The 20,993-nt window shown below is 42.9% G+C and overlaps 1 pseudogene; it reads left to right on the forward strand.

Annotated features, from left to right (window-relative positions):
* Window positions 1–3,861: 3,861 nt before the first annotated feature.
* On the forward strand, window positions 3,862–3,979 carry LOC124608172 (annotated as a pseudogene).
* Window positions 3,980–20,993: the final 17,014 nt, after the last annotated feature.

Raw genomic sequence — 20,993 nt, forward strand, 5'->3', positions numbered from 1 at the left:
TTTTAAATCACTCCTAATGCGTACTCCCAGATAATTTATGGTATTAACTGCTTCCAGTTGCTGACCTGCTATTTTGTAGCTAAATGATAAAGGATCTATCTTTCTGTGTATTCGCAGCACATTACACTTGTCGACATTCAGATTCAATTGCCATTCCCTGCACCATGCGTCAATTCGCTGCAGATCCTCCTGCATTTCAGTACAATTTTCCATTGTTACAACCTCTCGATACACCACAGCATCATCCGCAAAAATCCTCAGTGAACTTCCGATGTCATCCACAAGGTCATTTATGTATATTGTGAATAGCAACGGTCCTATGACACTCCCCTGCGGCACACCTGAAATCACTCTTACTTCGGAAGACTTCTCTCCATTGAGAATGACATGCTGCGTCCTGTTATCTAGGAACTCCTCAATCCAATCACACAATTGGTCTGATAGTCCATATGCTCTTACTTTGTTCATTAAACGACTGTGGGGAACTGTATCGAACGCCTTGCGGAAGTCAAGAAACACGGCATCTACCTGTGAACCCGTGTCTATGGCCCTCTGAGTCTCGTGGACGAATAGCGCGAGCTGGGTTTCACATGACCGTCTTTTTCGAAACCCATGCTGATTCCTACAGAGTAGATTTCTTGTCTCCAGAAAAGTCATTATACTCGAACACAATACGTGTTCCAAAATTCTACAACTGATCGACGTTAGAGATATAGGTCTATAGTTCTGCACATCTGCTCGACGTCCCTTCTTGAAAACGGGGATGACCTGTGCGCTTTTCCAATCCTTTGGAACGCTACGCTCTTCTAGAGACCTACGGTACACCGCTGCAAGAAGGGGGGAAGTTCCTTCGCGTACTCTGTGTAAAATTGAACTGGTATCCCATCAGGTCCAGAGGCCTTTCCTCTTTTGAGCGATTGTAATTGTTTCTCTATCCCTCTGTCGTCTATTTCGATATCTACCATTTTGTCATCTGTGCGACAATCTGGGGGAAGGAACTACAGTGCAATCTTCCTCTGTGAAACAACTTTGGAAAAAGACATTTAGTATTTCGGCCTTTAGTCCGTTATCCTCTGTTTCAGTACCATTTTGGTCACAGAGTGTCTGGACATTTTGTTTTGACCCACCTACCGCTTTGACATAAGACCAAAATTTCTTAGGATTTTCTGCCAAGTCAGTACATAGAACTTTACTTTCAAATTCATTGAACGCCTCTCGCATAGCCCTCCTCACACTACATTTCGCTTCGCGTAATTTTTGTTTGTCTGCAAGGCTTTGGCTATGTTTTATGTTTGCTGTGGAGTTCCCTTTGCTTCCGCAGCAGTTTTCTAACTCGGTTGTTGTACCACGGTGGCTCTTTTCCATCTCTTACGATCTTGCTTGGCACATACTCATCTAACGCATTATGTACGACGGTTTTGAACTTTGTCCACTGAGCCTCAACACTATCTGTACTTGAGACAAAACTTTTGTGTTGAGCCAACAGGTACTCTGAAATTGCTTCTTGTCACTTTTTCTAAACAGAAAAATCTTCCTACCCTTTTTAATATTCCTATTTACAGCTGAAATCATCGATGCCGTAACCGCTATATGATCGCTGATTCCCTGTTCTGCGTTAACTTTTTCAAATAGTTTGGGTCTGTTTGTCACCAGAAGGTCTAATATGTTATCGCCACGAGTCGGTTCTCTGTTTAACTGCTCAAGGTAGTTTTCAGATAAAGCACTTAAAAAAATTTCACTGGATTCTTTGTCCCTGCCACCCGTTATGAACGTCTGAGTCTCCCAGTCTATATCCGGCAAATTAAAATCTCCACCCAGAACTATAACATGGTGGGGAAATCTACTCGAAATATTTTCCAAATTATCCTTCAGGTGCTCAGCCACAACAGCTGCTGAGCCAGGGGGCCTATAGAGACATCCAATTACCATGTCTGAGCCTGCTTTAACCGTGACCTTCACCCAAATCATTTCACATTTCGGATCTCCGTCAATTTCCTTCGATACTATTGCACTTCTTATCGCTATAAACACGCCTCCCCCTTCACTGTCCAGCCTGTCTCTGCGGTATACATTCCAATCTGAGTTTACGATTTCATTACTGTTTACGTCTGGTTTCAGCCAACTTTCTGTCCCTAGTACTATATGGGCGTTGTGACCGTTTATTAATGAGAGCAGTTCTGGGACCTTTCTGTAGACGCTCCTGCAGTTTACTATTAGCACATTAATATTGTTATTCCCTGTTGCAGTTTGCCTACTCCTACCTTGCCGCGTCTCAGGAGGCGTCTTGTCGGGCCTAGGGAGAGAAGTATCTAACCTAAAAAAAAAACCATGTGCATTCCACACGTACTCCGCTACCCTTGTAGCCGCTTCCGGTGTATAGTGCACGCCTGACCTATTCAGGGGGACCCTACATTTCTCCACCCGATAGCGGAGGTCGAGAAATTTGCACCCCAGATCTCCGCAGAAACGTCTGAGCCTCTGGTTTAAGCCTTCCACTCGGCACCAAACCAGAGGACCGCGATCGGTTCTGGGAACGATACTACAAATAGTTAGCTCTGATTTCACCCCGCGAGCGAGGCTTTCCGCCTTCACCAATTCCGCCAACCGCCTGTACGAACTGAGGATGACCTCTGAACCCAGACGGCAGGAGTCATTGGTGCCGACATGAGCAACAATTTGCAGTCGGGTGCACCCAGTGCTCTCTATCGCCGCCGGTAGGGCCTCCTCCACATCTCGGATGAGACCCCCCGGCAAGCAGACAGAGTAAACACTGGCCTTCTTCCCCGACCTTCCCGCTATTTCCCTAAGGGGCTCCATCACCCGCCTAACGTTGGAGCTCCCAATAACTAATAAACCCCTCCCCCCGTGTGCCTGCTCGTACCTTGCTGAAGGAGCAGCCACATGTCCACTCACAGGCAGAGCGGGCGATGCCACACAGCCAGCCTCCTCATTGACCCTCCGCCTCGTGCGCCGCGAACGCTGCTGAACCCGCCACTCCCCTTGGGGAGAGGGTGGCCCAACCGCGCCCAGTACACGCGAAGATGTCTCGACAGCAGGGACAGTGGGTGAAGCATGTAACACCTGGGGTGTACCGTGCGACGCACCAGACTCCCCACTGCCGCTACACTCCGAGGCAGCAGCCTGAAGACGGCTGACCGCGGCCATCAACACGCTCAGCTGTTCGCGAACAGTGGCCAGCTCCTCCTGCGTCCGTACACAGCAGTCACACATCCTATCCATCCTAAGGAATCAATTTACTGAAGAGAGTTAATCAACCTTTAACTAGACTGCTAATTCACTAAAGGCGGCTGTTTATTCACTAAACTGTGGTTGCTAGGCACTTCTTGTAGAAAACAATGAAAATAGCACTACCTGTCTCTGGACTGTATTGAAAACAAACACTAGCACTACTGGCACTATGGCTGACTAAAGGGACTCTCTCTGACTGTATTCAAAGCAAACACAAATCTATGGAACACTATTAATAGCACCCGACAATTAAAGCTTCCTAAAAGCAAATACACACGGAAGAAGAAGTGACAAGTAAGAAAAATACAGTTAATACTTAAATTAGGGTTGCTCGCTGCACAGCAGACGTGAAGCAGACGGCAGTTACGACGACACTGACTCTACTGGCACAGGGTATAAATAGAAAGATCGTCGTGCACAGTGGGCGAGCTAATCAACTGTTGCGGTGTATTGAGCGCCTTGTAGCACATAATGACAGTCTGGGAGGATTACATATGTTTTTTATCATTACGTCTTTCCATACATGTAATTTACATTGGTGAAATCCGCCATATTCTTGTTTATGAATCAGGTAAAAAGATTACCTTTGTGATTACTGTAGTATACAGTATGGTCAACGGCCTTGCTACAGTGGATGCACCGGTTCCCGTGAGATCACCGACGTTAAGCGCTGTCGGGCGTGGTTGGCATTTGGATGGGTGACCATCCGGGCCGCCACGCGCTGTTGCCATTTTTTAGGGTGCATTCAGCCTCGTGATGCCAATTAAGGAGCTACTCGGCCGAATAGTAGCGGCTTCGGTCAAGAATACCATCATAACGACCGGAAGAGCGGTGTGCTGACCCCCCATGTCCCTCCTATCCGCATCTTCCCCCAAGGATGACACAGCGGTCGGATGGTCCCGATGGACCACTTGTGGCCTGCAGACGGAGTGGTTTTTTTATAGTACACAATATGTTTTTTAAATTGTGTAAAAATTTTCATGAGATTTATTTCAAAACATTTCAGTATATCATCGGTTAATACGATGGCGCCACCTAACGTCTGCATGCCAAGTCACAATAGCTCTGATGTGCCTTGATTCGTTACACGTGAGGTCATCGACATGGCGTATAGTTTTAACTCTATAGTGCCATGGACGTTCTGCTTTTACGTTTCATTTACTTGACAACCCATCTAGGTACCCTCTGTTTTGTAAATGACAAACCATGTGGACACTTTTTAAAGTATTTACACTTTGTTCTCAAAATATCGACGTCACATACATTTGAATATATACGCAAAGATATGCAAAAGCTTTTGTAAAGTTTTTGTCATTCTAAAAAATTGTTGCATCTTGTGCAGATAACCGATTACCTACTTTATTTCCGTACTGTGTAGTGGCAATCTGAAAACGACAACATGATTCTATCGAAACTGGTAACTGGAATAAAAGTCTTAAAATCTAGTGAACTTGGCTTTAACAAAAAATATACCTATCTTTTAGACAAGCCCTGTGGATGAAGCTTACATAGAAATTAAATCGCAAAACTCCTTGAATGCACGAAAGGAGTTTGAGAAAAATTTCTTCAAACTCATGAATAGTTTATTTGGCAAAACCATGAAAAATATGCGAAATGGGCGGGGCATTAGACTTACAACTTCATGGGAGGACAGATTGGTGACGGCTGCATTAATTGCAAAACCTGATTTGAAGAGGAGCGGCGTTTGAACGAAAATATTGTCTCCCTTTCTGTCTACATATGGTATTCGACAAATCAGTCTCAGCTGGAATGGTGATTTTAGATATTTCGGAAACGCTCGTCTTCGACTTCCATTACATACACTGAATGCATTTCCAGCAAAACGTGTGAAACTGTGCTACACAGACAATGATAGCCTCACATACCACATCTAGACTATAAAATCTCTATGAGGATGTCAAGAGTGACGTGCATACCAGATTCGGGACTTTTGTTTCCCACTGAATAAGAATTACGATATTGAACTGGCGAATAAAAAAAATTGTTATCTTGATGATTGACGAACGGACTGGGGAAACTATAGCAGAATGTGTGGGCCTGTACGCAAATAGGTACGCCCTTGAATGTCTGGGCGCATAATGCGCAGAGTAAAAAGTGTAAAACAGTCGTCTGCAGACAGGCTCACCATTCACGGTTAGAAGCAGTGCGTCCTGGATTCTGAAGTGAAAACAACTGAGCAGTTTTCATTCACTTTAAGTATCATATTGTTTTGACTGTTAAAGAACTTAAACTCTCTTTATATGCTCAGGCTGACAAACGATATATGCTTCCTGAAGAAAGTACCCTATCAAAAATTATGATTGTAAATAAAGCAAAAAATTGAAAATTTAAATATAATTACTTGAAAAATAATGCATTTATACATATGTATGTGAAATACCTAATAGGTTTTGACTTGAAAATGTATAAAAATTTAAAAACTTGAAAAAACTGTGATTACATATAACCACCCGAATAGTTTTTCTTGCAAGATGGTAACTGAAACATGCAATTAACTCTTCTCTCTATCTGGAAGTGGCAGGTGGGGAGATGAACTGACGCTAAGTAACATCTATGAATTATTGATGAAAAAAACTATTCGTGAGCTCTAGTATTTTTACTTTTTCGCTAAAAAGACTTTGTAAGACGACATTTAATCACGAGGCAGATGTTTAAAGATGGGCAAAACATGTGCGCGATAAGATTTAACGAGTAAATATTTTAATTTAAATGTGAGATAGTACAGGGGGTCATTTAATGGAAAATTGATTGCAGTTTGTGGGAAAATTGACAAGAACTTATTAGTGATCTTTGTGTGTTTAAGGATTATAGTATATCTGAAGTATAAAATACAGAGACGTACATGTGTGAGAGAGAGAGTATGAAATACAGAGATGTGGTGGGGGGAGGGGGGGACGATGGAGAGAGAGATCACAGTGCTTTATGACATATAAAATACATAGAGAAGTGATTAAGAATGCACTATTAGACATATTATATACAAAGATATGTTGTTTGGGGAGGGGGGAAGGCTAAATTGCTAGAGATCACAGTATTTCACAATTATATACAGAGACATGCATGTATATGTACAGTATAATCCATAGCATTGACCTTGGAGTCCTTTTGAATATTATGTCAGAGGTATCTATGTAAATAATGCATAACTTTGACTCTGGCATCACTTTGGTGTTAAGTCAGACGTATGTGACTTTCATGGAAGTACCTTCACTCTGAGTGGTTGGAAAGAGTGAGAAGGGGAAATGAGGTATAAAGTAGGTTTGTTTCCATCATCTTGGATTTTTCACTCTGCACTAGGATTCATTGGATATGAGGAAAGGATAGGGGAAGGTGTTTTTAAATTTGCCACTGACGCAATTGGGCTACTTTATTATACTATACTCTGGCTGGGAGGTGAAGGGGCATGGGAAATAAAGCACACAATTTGTCAGTTTCCATCAGGCGACATGCTTAATACAGTGCTATGGTTGGCTGGAGACATGGAGGAGGTTTATAATTTTACACTAACACAATTGCGCTATTTCCACCGTCTTGAATTTCTCCTATTACGCTGTGCTTGATCTGAGATAAGAGTACTGTGCTGTGATTGATTGGAGATGGAGGAGGGTAAAAACTAAACTTTGCACGAACAGGCCATAAAGGCCCATGTTACCGAGTGGAGATGCTTTTCTGGATCGCACTAACACAGCTGGATTATTTCTGCCATCTTGGGTTTTTGTAATACTGTGTTGTTATTGGTAGGAGATAAGGATCAGGGGTGGCTTACTTCTGACAAGGACGATGATGTCACTGATAAAGTTAATGATGTTACTGATAAGAACGATGATGCCACTAATTACGTCACTGCTCCTGCCTCTGCATGGAAAGGTGTGGTTGATTTAGTAGTATACTACTTAGCTGAGGGCTCCCGACTGAGAGCATTTCGTTTCCTTTAACGTAAGTTTTCACGTGGTCAATTCAGTTTGTCTGTTAATGGTGCAAACGAAAGGGGCGAACAGAGGATACTGAAACAAGAAAATAGTCCTGGTAAACATAGGTCCAGGAACTAATGTTTTCCCCAATATGAAGTGTGAGTGCATAACACCTTACAACCGAGTCCCTTTCGATGCAAACAGCAGATATGGACTTGAGGACAAACACACATCAGTAAGTGTTCAACATGGCCACCGTTTGTGTGAAAACAGGTTTCAGCACATCTCCTCGTTGATGCCACTACATTCCCAGTGCGTTTTCCGGAGTCCATTGACATTCTTAACAGCGATGGGATACACGAAAGCTTTTAAATATCCCCACGTAAAAAAATTGAACGGGATCAAGGTGGAGGATCTGGAAAGCTACATTACTGGCGAGTCACGACCGATACACTTGTTGACAAAGATTTATGCAGCTTATTGGAGAACAGCCTCACTAAAGTGTCCTGCTGCACAATCACACATGTACCGCACATGAATCATTTTACTACAAGGAAAATCATCTAGAATTTAGTCGTAGAAACTAATAACGTTATAACGTTGACAAGACTGCACTTGTACAAACGTCGTAATGGGAAACCATTTTCTAGTTTCATTGTCCTCCCCCTTTTCATTCTTATTGCCTGTATAAATGACACTTTTGAATTAAACATGAAATTAAGTGACATTACGTTTTACTAGTGTTCGCTCTATCAGTTGTTAAAATATAATTTAACGGCGAACGGTCTACCCGACGGAAGGCCCTAATCACACGATATTTACGTATGACGTCAGTCATCTTAGAATTCGAAATAAAATTTATCAACATTTCTGTTGGAGTTGGAAAAAAAAATTACATAAATTTTCATTAATCCTTCGTTGATAACGCAACAGTGATGCAGTCAGCTATGAAAAGCGGCTCTGGACCGGAACTACGACGTCAGAAAGGTAAATATACCAATGTGAGTTGTTAATTTGTGTATCTAGAAATGAGTAATCATGGTGCCTCATTTATTTGTACAATATAAACGTAAGGTACCTCACTACGGCTATCTATAAATAAACATAGGGTAATTATGTGATGTCTGTCGCAATTACTGCGTGGGAGACGAGAAATGTGCTGGCTGTGGGATGGGTCCCTCAGGAACGTAGACCAACGGTCGCTGAAAGTGGCTGGAACTAGGCCGCTGCAGAGGACGCCTGGGAAATTCCAACTTAGTGCTCCAGTGGAGGTAGTTCCATCACAGCTGACAGACGCCTGATTGGCCACAGTAACCTCAGTATAAACCGCCAGAGTGAACACTTGTGCAGCTTAGCCACCTCTGTGAATTTTGGTCGACACTGTAAAGCCATCACATCTACATAAAATCGTTTCCAGTAAAATGGAGAGAGGTCATTTAGTTAATGAACTTATTTGGCAACTTTTTCATTTCCCTGTGGTTATGGAGTTCGTCGCACACGTATAGCCATCAACTCCACAGGCCATCAAAAGCGGGAGATATTCTGTAGGTCTTTAACGAAAATATTATGAATGACAATTAAATTATGTATGAAAACACACATAACACTGGTGTAATATTCTACAGTACTGTACAGTACTGTGTTTGAGTGCGTATAAAATACTCCAACAAGGACCCTCAAACAATCAGTGCAATAACAGTTACAATAACGAAAACAATCGCATAACCCAAAAATAAAATAATTAATGTAGAGTATTGATATTTCGTCAATACATTTGTATAGCTAAAATTCTAGGAGTGGACATCACTTCGAGAAATGAGATTGAAGCCGAACAGAAGAAGAAATTACGGGCGGGAAATGCGTGCTACTTCTCACTGAATAGATTGCTTTCATCACGGATATTGTCTAGAATTTAAAGATTAGAATATACAAAACTATTATTTTACCAGTTATGCTGTATGGGTGTGAGACTTGGTCTCACACTGTACAAAATGAAAAGCCGTTTCCAGTATTTGAAAACAAAATTTTGAGGAAAATTTTCGGAGCAAAAAGGGATGACATTAGCGGAGAGTGGCGAAAACTGCATAACGAAGAGGTTCACGAACTCTATTCAAGCCCTGACATAATCAGTATTATTAAATCACGTAGGCTGCGATGGGCGGGTCACGTAGCTCGAATGGACGAGGGCAGGGCAGCGCGCAGAGTACTGGTAGGGCACCTAAAAGGAAAACGTCCTGTGGGGAGATCGAGGCGTAGATGGGAGGACAATGTGAAGGCTGATTCGAGGAGCCTAGGTATTGAAGGGGAATGGAAGAAAATAGCCCAAGACAGGGAGAGATGGCGAAAATACGTTGCTGCGGTAATGGACTCTCGAGTCCGGTATGACCAGTGAGTAAATAAGTAAGTAAAATTTCGAGTAATTAGCATTGCAAGATCACACGTTAATGCAAGCCCGAGACAAGCCATTGCAATTGTGAAATTCTGGTACATTAATAACTCGATGTCTAGGGGTAGCGTCTTTGATTCATAATCAAAACGTCTTCGGTCCCGGGTTCGATCCCTGCCACTGCCTAAATTTTGATAAATAATCAGCATTGGCGGCCGAAGACTTCCGGCATAAGAAGTCAGCCTCATTCTGCCAACGGCCTTGTCAAAGAGGGCGGAGAAGCGGATAGAGGTTCAGGGCACTCTCTTGTCCAAGGGGTGGGAAATTGCCCCTAAAGGCGGAAGAATCAGCAATGATCAACGACATGAGGATGCAGAAGGCAATGGAAACCACTGCATTAAAGACACGTAACGTGTATCCACAGGACATATGGCCTGTAATTGAAGAAGTGTCGAGATGATCTCTCCATTGGCAAAAGATTCCGGAATAGTCCCCCATTCGGATCTCCGGGAGGGGACTGCCAAGGGGGAGGTTACCATGCGAAAAAGATTGAATAATCAACGAAAGGATAACGTTCTACGAGTCGGGGCGTGGAATGTCAGAAGCTTGAACGTGGTAGGGAAACTAGAAAATCTGAAAAGGGAAATGCAAAGGCTCAATCTAGATATAGTAGGGGTCAGTGAAGTGAAGTGGAAGGAAGACAAGGATTTCTGGTCAGATGAGTATCGGCTAATATCAACAGCAGCAGAAAATGGTATAACAGGTGTAGTATTCGTTATGAATAGGAAAGTAAGGCAGAGGGTGTGTTACTGTGAACAGTTCAGTGACCGGGTTGTTCTAATCAGAATCGACAGCAGACCAACACCGACAACGATAGTTCAGGTGTACATGCCGACGTCGCAAGCTGAAGATGAACAGATAGAAAAAGTGTATGACGATATTGAAAGGGTAATGCAGTATGTAAAGGGCGACGAAAATATGATAGTCATGGGCGACTGGAATGCAGTTGTAGGGGAAGGAGTAGAAGAAAAGGTTACAGGAGAATATGGGCTTGGAACAAGGAATGAAAGAGGAGAAAGACTAATTGAGTTCTGTAACAAGTTTCAGCTAGTAATAGCGAATACCCCGTTCAAGAATCACAAGAGGAGGAGGTATACTTGGAAAAGGCCGGGAGATACGGGAAGATTTCAATTAGATTACATCATGGTCAGACAGAGATTCCGAAATCAGATACTGGATTGTAAGGCGTACCCAGGAGCAGATGTAGACTCAGATCACAATATAGTAGTGATGAAGAGTAGGCTGAAGTTCAAGACATTAGTCAGGAAGAATCAATACGCAATGAAGTGGGATACTGAAGTACTAAGGAATGACGAGATACGTTTGAAGTTCTCTAACGCTATAGATACAGCAATAAGGAGTAGCGCAATAGGCAGTACAGTTGAAGAGGAATGGACATCTCTAAAAAGAGCCATCACAGAAGTGGGGAAGGAAAACATAGGTACAAAGAAGGTAGCTGCGAAGAAACCATGGGTAACAGAAGAAATACTTCAGTTGATTGATGAAAGGAGGAAGTACAAACATGTTCCGGGAAAATCAGGAATACAGAAATACAAGTCGCTGAGGAATGAAATAAATAGGAAGTGCAGGGAAGCTAAGACGAAATGGCTGCAGGAAAAATGTGAAAACATCGAAGAAGATATGATTGTCGGAAGGACAGACTCAGCATACAGGAAAGTCGAAACAACCTTTGGTGACATTAAAAGCAACGGTGGTAACATTAAGAGTGCAACGGGAATTCCACTGTTAAATGCAGAGGAGAGAGCTGATAGGTGGAAAGAATACATTGATAGCCTCTATGAGGGTGAAGATTTGTCACGTGATAGAAGAAGAAACAGGAGTCGATTTAGAAGAGATAGGGGATCCAGTATTAGAATCGGAATTTAAAAGAGCTTTGGAGGACTTACGGTCAAATAAGGCAGAAGGGATAGATAACATTCCATCAGAATTTCTAAAATCATTGGGGGAAGTGGCAACAAGACGACTATTCACGTTGGTGTGTAGAATATATGAGTCTGGCGACATACCATCTGACTTTAGGAAAAGCATCATCCACACAATTCCGAAGACGGCAAGAGCTGACAAGTGCGAGAATTATCGCACAATCAGCTTAACTGCTCATGCATTGAAGCTGCTTACAAGAATATTATACAGAAGAATGGAAAAGAAAATTGAGAATGCGCTAGGTGACGATCAGTTTGGCTTTAGGAAAAGTAAAGGGACGAGAGAGGCAATTCTGACGTTACGGCTAATAATGGAAGCAAGGCTAAAGAAAAATCAAGACACTTTCAAAGGAATTGTCGACCTGGAAAAAGCGTTCGACAATATAAAATGGTGCAAGCTGTTCGAGATTCTGAAAAAAACTAGGGGTAAGCTATAGGGAGAGACGGGTCATATACAATATGTACAACAACCAAGAGGGAATAATAACAGTGGACGATCAAGAACGAAGTGCTCGTATTAAGAAGGGTGTAAGACAAGGCTGTAGCCTTTCGCCCCTACTCTTCAATCTGACATCGAGGAAGCAATGATGGAAATAAAAGAAAGGTTCAGGAGTGGAATTAAAATACAAGGTGAAAGGATATCAATGATACGATTCGCTCATGACATTGCTATCCTGAGTGAAAGTGAAGAAGAATTAAATGATCTGCTGAACGGAATGAACAGTCTAATGAGTACACAGTATGGTTTGAGAGTAAATCGGAAAAAGACGAAGGTAATGAGAAGTAGTAGAAATGAGAACAGCGAGAAACTTAACATCAGGATTGATGGTCACGAAGTCAATGAAGTTAAGTAATTCTGCTACCTAGGCAGTAAAATAACCAATGATGGACGGAGCAAGGAGGACACCAGAAGCAGACTCGCTATGGCAAAAAAGGCATTTCTGACCAAGAGAAGTCTACTAATATCAAATACCGGCCTTAATTTGAGGAAGAAATTTCTGAGGATGTACGTCTGGAGTACAGCATTGTATGGTAGTGAAACATGGACTGTGGGAAAACCGAAAGAGAAGAGAATCGAAGCATTTGAGATGTGGTGCTATAGACGAATGTTGAAAATTAGGTGGACTGATAAGGTAAGGAATGAGGAGGTTCTGCGCAGCATCGGAGAGGAAAGGAATATGTGGAACACACTGATAAGGAGAAGGGACAGGATGATAGGACATCTGCTAAGACATGAGGGAATGACTTCCACGGTAATAGAGAGAGCTGTAGAGGGCAAAAACTGTAGAGGAAGACAGAGATAGGAATATGTCAAGCAAATAATTGTGGATGTAAGTTGTAAGTGCTACTCTGAGATGAAGAGGTTAGCACAGGAAAGGAATTCGTGGCGGGCCGCATCAAACCAGTCAGTAGACAAAAAAAAAAAAAAAACCTCCAGAAATTCGAATGCAAGCATGCAACTTTGCGTGCATTGTATTGTAAAGATGCCGGATGTCAGTTTTGGGACGGAGTTCCGTGCCTGTTGCGCTTGTCCGTCAATAAAAGGGCGACTAATGCTGGTTGTAGATGGCGCTGGAGTTGCCCGATGATGTCCTATATGTTCTCTATTGGAGACAGATCTGGTTACCGAGAAGCCCAAGGTAACATGTCGACACACTGTTGGGTTACCGCGAAGGTATGTGGGCTAGCGTTATCCTGTTGGAAAACACCCTCTGGAATGCTGTTCATGAATGGCTGCACAACAGGTCGAACCACCAGACTGACGTACAAATTTGCAATCAGGGTGCTTGTGGTAACCGCGAGAGTGCTCCTGCTCTCATACGAAATCGCACCCTGGGCCGTCAGTCCAGGTGTAGGCACACGGCAATCCCTGGCAGTGAGACAGAACCAGCTTTGATCAGAAAACACAACGGACCTCCACCCTGCTCTCCACTGAGCTCTCATTTTACACCAGTGAAGTCGGAAATGGCTGTGGTTTTGTGTTACTGGAATGCACGCTACAGCGCGTCTGGCACGGAGCTGTCCTTGATGTAACCAATTTCTAACAGACCTTTCTACCGCTTGTAAGTAGGCTGTTTAGGTTTTCTTATTGGTAACGCCACGTAGCGCTCTGTATAAATATCACTGGCTGTGCTGTGCGCAGTCTGTGGCTAGTTTGCATTGTTGTCTGCCATTGTAGTGTTGGGCAGATGGATGTGAACAGTGCGTAGCGTTGCGCAGTTGGAGGTGAGCCGCCAGTAGTGGTGGATGTGGGGAGAGAAATGGCGGAATTTTGAAATTTGTAAGACTGGATGTCATGAACTGCTATGTATATTATGACTTTTCAACACTATTAAGGTAAATACATTGTTTGTTCTCTATTAAAATCTTTCATTTGCTAACTATGCCTATCAGTAGTTAGTGCCTTCCGTAGTTTGAATCTTTTATTTAGCTGGCAGTAGTGGCGCTCGCTGTATTGCAGTAGTTCGAGTAATGAAGATTTTTGTGAGGTACGTGATTTGTGAAAGGTATAGGTTAATGTTAGTCAGGGCCATTCTTTTGTACGGATTTTTGAAAGTCACATTGCGTTGCGCTAAAAATATTGTGTGTCAGTTTAAGCACAGTCTTGTATAATTTTTCAAAAGGGGACGTTTCATATGTCGACCCTTAGCCGAGGATACCTCACTGGAATCTACTGATTTTTTCTTGTAATTTGTGTAATTAGTGTAGCTTTTGTTTATTTCTAGCGCGTAATTATAGAGAGAATTTCCTTTGTAGTTGTAGTTTTTCATTGGTGTACAGTAAAACAGTTGTGGCATGCATGTAGATTTGCAGCAAGTATTTCGCAGCTGCGCTTGCAGTTAACTAGATATTATTTTCAGTGCTATGTTAATGTGTTCTCTTATTTTTGCTCTTCAAATTGTGTTTTTCTGTGTTGTCGTGTGAAATATTGTGACAATAATGGCGTGTGAAAAACGTAATACTAGGCTCCAAAGTAAACTGAGAAATGACAGTGAAGACGAAAGCAATGTGTTAGCGCCACCGTGTAATGAATTAACTAATGTTCAACACAGTAATTTGGTAATTGTGCATAGGGAAATGGAGTGGGCGGCAAACAATGGTGTAGGCAGTGAAACAATTAGTGAACAGGGAAGCATTATCGATCGATCGCTCAGCAACAGCTCGCCTCAGGAATCCGAAATGACAGGACACAATTTTGCAAATACTGTAGATTCAGGTTTTGCGTCCTCACCGTTTTCTCAAATAAGTGAAGACACATTTTCTGCTTGTCAAAATGTGAATGTTGCCGGTGCAAATGCACTGCCGAAAAGCGTAGAGGAACAGATTCCAAACACTAATGCATTGTTATTACAGCTAATGCAACAAATGGAACAAAATCAGAGACAAACACAGGAAAAGCTTCAAAAGTTAGACACAATGGAACAACACCAGAGACTAACACAGCAACAGTTAGACGCAATGGAACAAAATCTTCAAAAGTTAGACACCACACTTGAACAAACACGTGAAGATTTAACTACTGAGTTACATAAAATCGAATCGAAATGTCAAAAAGTCTGTAATGACGTAAAAACACAAATTTGTGAGCATTTCCAACCTATTTTTTCGCGTCATGAAAATGCATTACAGAATCACGAAGCAGCCATAAAAGAACTGCAAACTATTGTTCATGAAAATCACGACATCTTGCAACCTAAAATTGACTCAGTTGCATGCACCGATTCGGTTATGCAACTTGCAAAAACTCAGGAAAACTTAAAGGACACAGTACATACGATTTCAACACAAATGGACACTCTGAAACTTGGTTCAGAAAAACACACAGAGGAAATAATTTCACTAACGGATAAAGTATCCGAACTTTCAGATCAGTTCACTAACTTATCTACAAAGGTAGATGATGATCTGAATGACACAAGACCTGTAGCCATCACTGACACAGAAGAGTATGAACAAATTAAGAAATTCAAACAAAATCAGAATCAAATTAATACGCAACACAAAAGAGAAATCCGGGAAGTATTAGATCAGTTGGCACAAGTAATACAAAAATTACATGTTTCAGAGGACACTCGCGCTCCAACACGGGAAGAGGGACTTAGAAATACGGAAAAACCACAAAATAATAACACAGGACACTTCGGAAATTATGAAAGAAATTGGCAAGGCACACCGAATTTTGAGACGGAACCGCCGAAATGACGTAACAAAGACTGACATGCAACTCGCCGACATGATGATTTTGACTATAAGCTGTTTATTACTACACGTAAATTCAAAACATTTAAGAATTCTGGCAATGACATTCATCCACAAGCGTGGCTCCATCAATTCTCTCCTTGTTTTCCTCCCAACTGGTCATTAGAGCACAGATTAGAATTTATGTGTGGCTATTTAGAGAATGAATCAGCTGTAAGAATGCGATCGGTCATTCACCATTGTCACAGTGAAGGAGAATTTTATCATGCCTTCCTCTCAGCATATTGGTCTCAAGCTACACAAGACAGAGTAAAATATAGCATCATAATGATGAAATATTTCGAGCAATCTGAATTTTCCAGTCTTGTGAAATATTTTGGAGACATGTTGCACATGAATTAGTACCTGTCAAACCCATACAGCCCCTCAGAACTCATCCGCATTTGCTTAATCAAATTACCTGAACATTTACGACATATTATTTTGGCAGGACGTTGCAAAGACGACATTGAAGCTTTTCAGGGACTGTTACAAGAATTGGAAATTGACAATGACAATCACAGAACGTGAAAACAGGAGCACAACAATTACAGATCACATCCGTCACAATTCCGCGATGAAAGAAATAATAACTGGACACAACAAGGCTATTCTTACAACGCAAATCGTGAACAAAACAGACACCACCCATATGACAACCACTGGCAGAGCGAGAGCACCAGCAGCAGCGAGTACTGTTTGTATAAAGCGTTTATTTTGCATTTTGTTTACGACCATCCACTAAGGAAGGGATTCTATTTGTGTTTATCTGCTCTGCATAGTAACTAACAGTTCTTGATAAAACTTTACGTAGTTTTCGTGTTAGATTTCTTAGTGTTTTCTTGATCGTTTAGAACAGAAAGCGCCCTAAAACCGTCTTTTGTTTGTTACGCGGCCGTTAACCACTAGTCACTTGAATCAGCAGTTGTCTTGTGACAGCCAGAGCGAGAGCACCAGCAGCAGCGAGTACTGTTTGTATAAAGCGTTTTTGTACTTATTTGCTGCGCTTAGCTTTTAAATAGTTTTTCTGGGAAAACCTAGCGTAGTTTTCGCGTCTCGTATTTCAGTGAGTGTTTCTTGATTATCAGAGTAGCTCATCAGAAGATTATCTTGGAAATTTGTCACCGTATAGAGTAGGGAAAACATAGTCATGTGTAGGGACTGTGGTTGTTGTGAGCGGACGCAAGGAGAATTGGCCACTCTTCGGGGGCAGGTGGAGGCTTTGTCTGTTAGGCTCATCGAGCTCGAGGCGCAGGCGTCGGCTCGTAGTGGCGTTGGGGCAACTGTGGTGAGACCTATGCCTACTTCGGTGGCCTTGGAATCACATGGAACCCCTGAGGTCGCTGCGTCTTCCGGCAGTGAGCATCTTACCGGTCAGCCATCACTCCAGGGTGAATGGGGGACAGTGGTGGGCTCGCGCGTGCCTGGCCGAAAGGCAAAGGTGGGATCTGGCCGCGTGGCAGCTGCCTTACCCCTTTCCAACAGGTACGGGGTGCTTCCTAGTGGTGATGACGTCGTTTCCGAGCCACCACAGGATGCCTCGCCTGTTGGGCCAGTGGCCGATTCTCCGGCAAGGTCCCGACAGTCACAGAGGGCGGGCCTATTAGTTATAGGGAGCTCCAACGTTAGGCGGGTTATGGAGCCCCTCAGGAAAATAGCGGGTAGGTCGGGGAAGAATGCCAGTGTGCACTCGGTGTGCTTGCCGGGGGGTCTCGTCCGTAATGTGGAGGAGGCCCTTCCGGCAGCTATTGAACGCACTGGGTGTGACCGGCTGCAGATAGTAGCACATGTCGGAACGAATAACGCCTGCCGCTTGGGTTCTGAGGCCATCCTTGGTTCCTTCCGGCGGCTGGCTGATTTGGTGAAGACAACCAGCATCGCACGCGGAGTGCAAGCTGAGCTTAATATCTGCAGCATAGTGCCCAGAGTCGATCGCGGTCCTCTGGTTTGGAGCCGTGTGGAGGGTCTAAACCAGAGGCTCAGACGACTCTGCGACTATAATGGTTGCAAATTCATCGACCTCCGTTATTGGGTGGAGAACTGTAGGGCCCCCCTAGACAGGTCAGGCGTGCACTACACACCGGAAGCAGCTACTAGGGTAGCAGAGTACGTGTGGCGTGCACACGGGGGTTTTTTAGGTTAGAGGGACCCCCCCTTGGGCGAAACGATAAAATACGTGACGGCTTACCAGAGAGGACATTATCATCGTTGATAAAGAACGTCCGTCCTCAGAGACCAAAAACAGGAAAAGTTAAAGTAATATTGGTAAACTGCAGGAGTATCCAGGGCAAGGTTCCTGAATTAGTATCTCTTATTGAAGGAAATAGTGCGCATATAGTATTAGGAACGGAAAGTTGGTTAAAACCGGAAGTGAACAGTAACGAAATCCTAGACACAGAATGGAATATATACCGCAAGGATAGGATAAACGCCAATGGTGGAGGAGTATTTATAGCAGTAAAGAATTCAATAATATCCAGTGAAGTTATTAGCGAATGCGAATGTGAAATAATCTGGGTTAAGTATCAAAGGTGGGTCAGATATGATAGTCGGATGCTTCTATAGACCACCTGCATCAGCAACCGTAGTAGTTGAGCGCCTCAGAGAGAACCTGCAGAACGTCGTGAAGAAGTTTCGTAATCATACTATTGTAATAGGGGGAGACTTCAATCTACCAGGTATAGAATGGGATAGTCACACAATCAGAACTGGAGCCAGGGACAGAGACTCTTGTGACATTATCCTGACTGCCTTGTCCGAGAATTACTTCGAGCAGATAGTTAGAGAACCAACTCGTGAAGCTAACGTTTTAGACCTCATAGCAACAAATAGACCGGAACTTTTCGACTCCGTGAATGTAGAAGAGGGTATCAGTGATCATAAGTCAGTGGTTGCATCAATGACTACAAGTGTAATAAGAAATGCCAAGATAGGATGGAAAATATATTTGCTTAACAAGAGTGATAGGGCACAAATCGCAGAATATCTGAGTGACCACCATCAAACGTTCATTTCTGAGGAAGAGGATGTGGAACAAAAATGGAAAAAATTCAGAAACATCGTCCAGTACGCCTTAGATAAGTTCGTACCGACTAAGGTCCAAAGCGAGGGGAAAGATCCACCGTGGTATAACAATCATGTACGAAAGGTACTACGGAAACAAAGAAAGCTTCATCATAGGTTTAAGAGTAGTCGAATCATAGCTGATAAGGAAAAGCTGAACGAAGCGAAAAAGAGCGTAAAGAGAGCAATGAGAGAAGCATTCAACGAATTCGAACATAAAACATTGGCAAACAATCTAAACAAGAACCCTAAAAAGTTTTGGTCATATGTAAAATCGGTAAGCGGATCTAAATCCCCTATTCAGTCACTCGTTGACCACGATGGCACCGAAACAGAGGACGACCGAAGAAAGGCAGAAATACTGAATTCAGTGTTCCGAAACTGTTTCACTGCGGAAAATCGTAACACGGTCCCTGACTTCAGCCGTCGCACGGACGCCAAAATGGAAAATATTGAAATAAACGATATCGGAATTGAAAAACAACTGCTATCACTTAGTAGCGGAAAAGCATCCGGACCAGACGAGATACCCTTAAGATTCTACAGTGATTATGCTAAAGAACTTGCCCCCTTTCTATCAGCAATTTATCGTAGATCGCTGGAAGAACGTAAAGTACCTAGCGACTGGAAGAAAGCGCAGGTCGTTCCCATTTTCAAGAAGGGTCATAAATCAGATGCGAATAATTATAGGCCTATTTCGCTTACGTCAATCTGTTGTAGAATAATGGAACATGTTTTGTGTTCTCGTATTATGACGTTCTTAGATAATACAAATCTCCTTCATCATAACCAACATGGATTCCGCAAACAGAGATCATGTGAAACTCAGCTCGCCCTATTTGCCCAAGAAATTCACAGTGCCGTAGACACTGGCGAGCAGATTGATGCCGTATTCCTGGACTTCAGGAAGGCATTTGATACGGTTCCGCACTTACGTTTAGTGAAAAAAATACGAGCTTACGGAATATCGGACCAGGTTTGTGATTGGATTCAGGATTTCCTAGAAGAAAGAACACAACATGTCATTCTTAACGGTTCAAAATCTGCAGATGTAGAGGTAATTTCGGGAGTACCGCAGGGAAGCGTGATAGGACCTTTATTGTTTACAATATACATAAATGACTTAGTTGACAACATCGGTAGCTCCGTGAGGCTATTTGCAGATGACACGGTTGTCTACAAGAAAGTAGCAACATCAGAAGACTCGTACGTACTCCAGGAGGACCTGCAGAGGATTAATGCATGGTGCGACAGCTGGCAGCTTTCCCTAAACGTAGATAAATGTAATATAATGCGCATACATAGGGGCAGAAATCCATTCCAGTACGATTATGCCATAGGTGGTAAATCATTGGAAGCGGTAACGACCGTAAAATACTTAGGAGTTACTATCCGGAGCGATCTGAAGTGGAATGATCACACAAAACAAATAGTGGGAAAAGCAGGCGCCAGGTTGAGATTCATAGGAAGAATTCTAAGAAAATGTGACTCACCGACGAAAGAAGTAGCTTACAAAACGCTTGTTCGTCCGATTCTTGAGTATTGCTCATCAGTATGGGACCCTTACCAGGTTGGATTAGTAGAAGAGATAGACATGATCCAGCGAAAAGCAGCGCGATTCGTCATGGGGACATTTAGTCAGCGCGAGAGCGTTACGGAGATGCTGAACAAGCTCCAGTGGCGGACACTTCAAGAAAGGCGTTACGCAATACGAAGAGGTTTATTATCGAAATTACGAGAGAGCACATTCCGGGAAGAGATGGGCAACATATTACTACCGCCCACATATATCTCGCGTAATGATCACAACGAAAAGATCCGAGAAATTAGAGCAAATACGGAGACTTACAAGCAGTCGTTCTTCCCACGCACAATTCGTGAATGGAACAGGGAAGGGGGGATCAGATAGTGGTACAATAAGTACCCTCCGCCACACACCGTAAGGTGGCTCGCGGAGTATAGATGTAGATGTTACAGAAAAAGATCGCATTTCCGTAGTAATGAATATGACAGAAACAATCATAGAAACAGACAATATGGCAACCAGAACTATTATTATCACGGGAGACAGAATAACTTCAGACGCAACAGTCCACCGTGCAGTGATAATTCAGGGAGAAA

This window comes from Schistocerca americana, chromosome 3 (genome assembly GCF_021461395.2).
Source record: "Schistocerca americana isolate TAMUIC-IGC-003095 chromosome 3, iqSchAmer2.1, whole genome shotgun sequence".
NCBI classification, from domain to species: domain Eukaryota; kingdom Metazoa; phylum Arthropoda; class Insecta; order Orthoptera; family Acrididae; genus Schistocerca; species Schistocerca americana.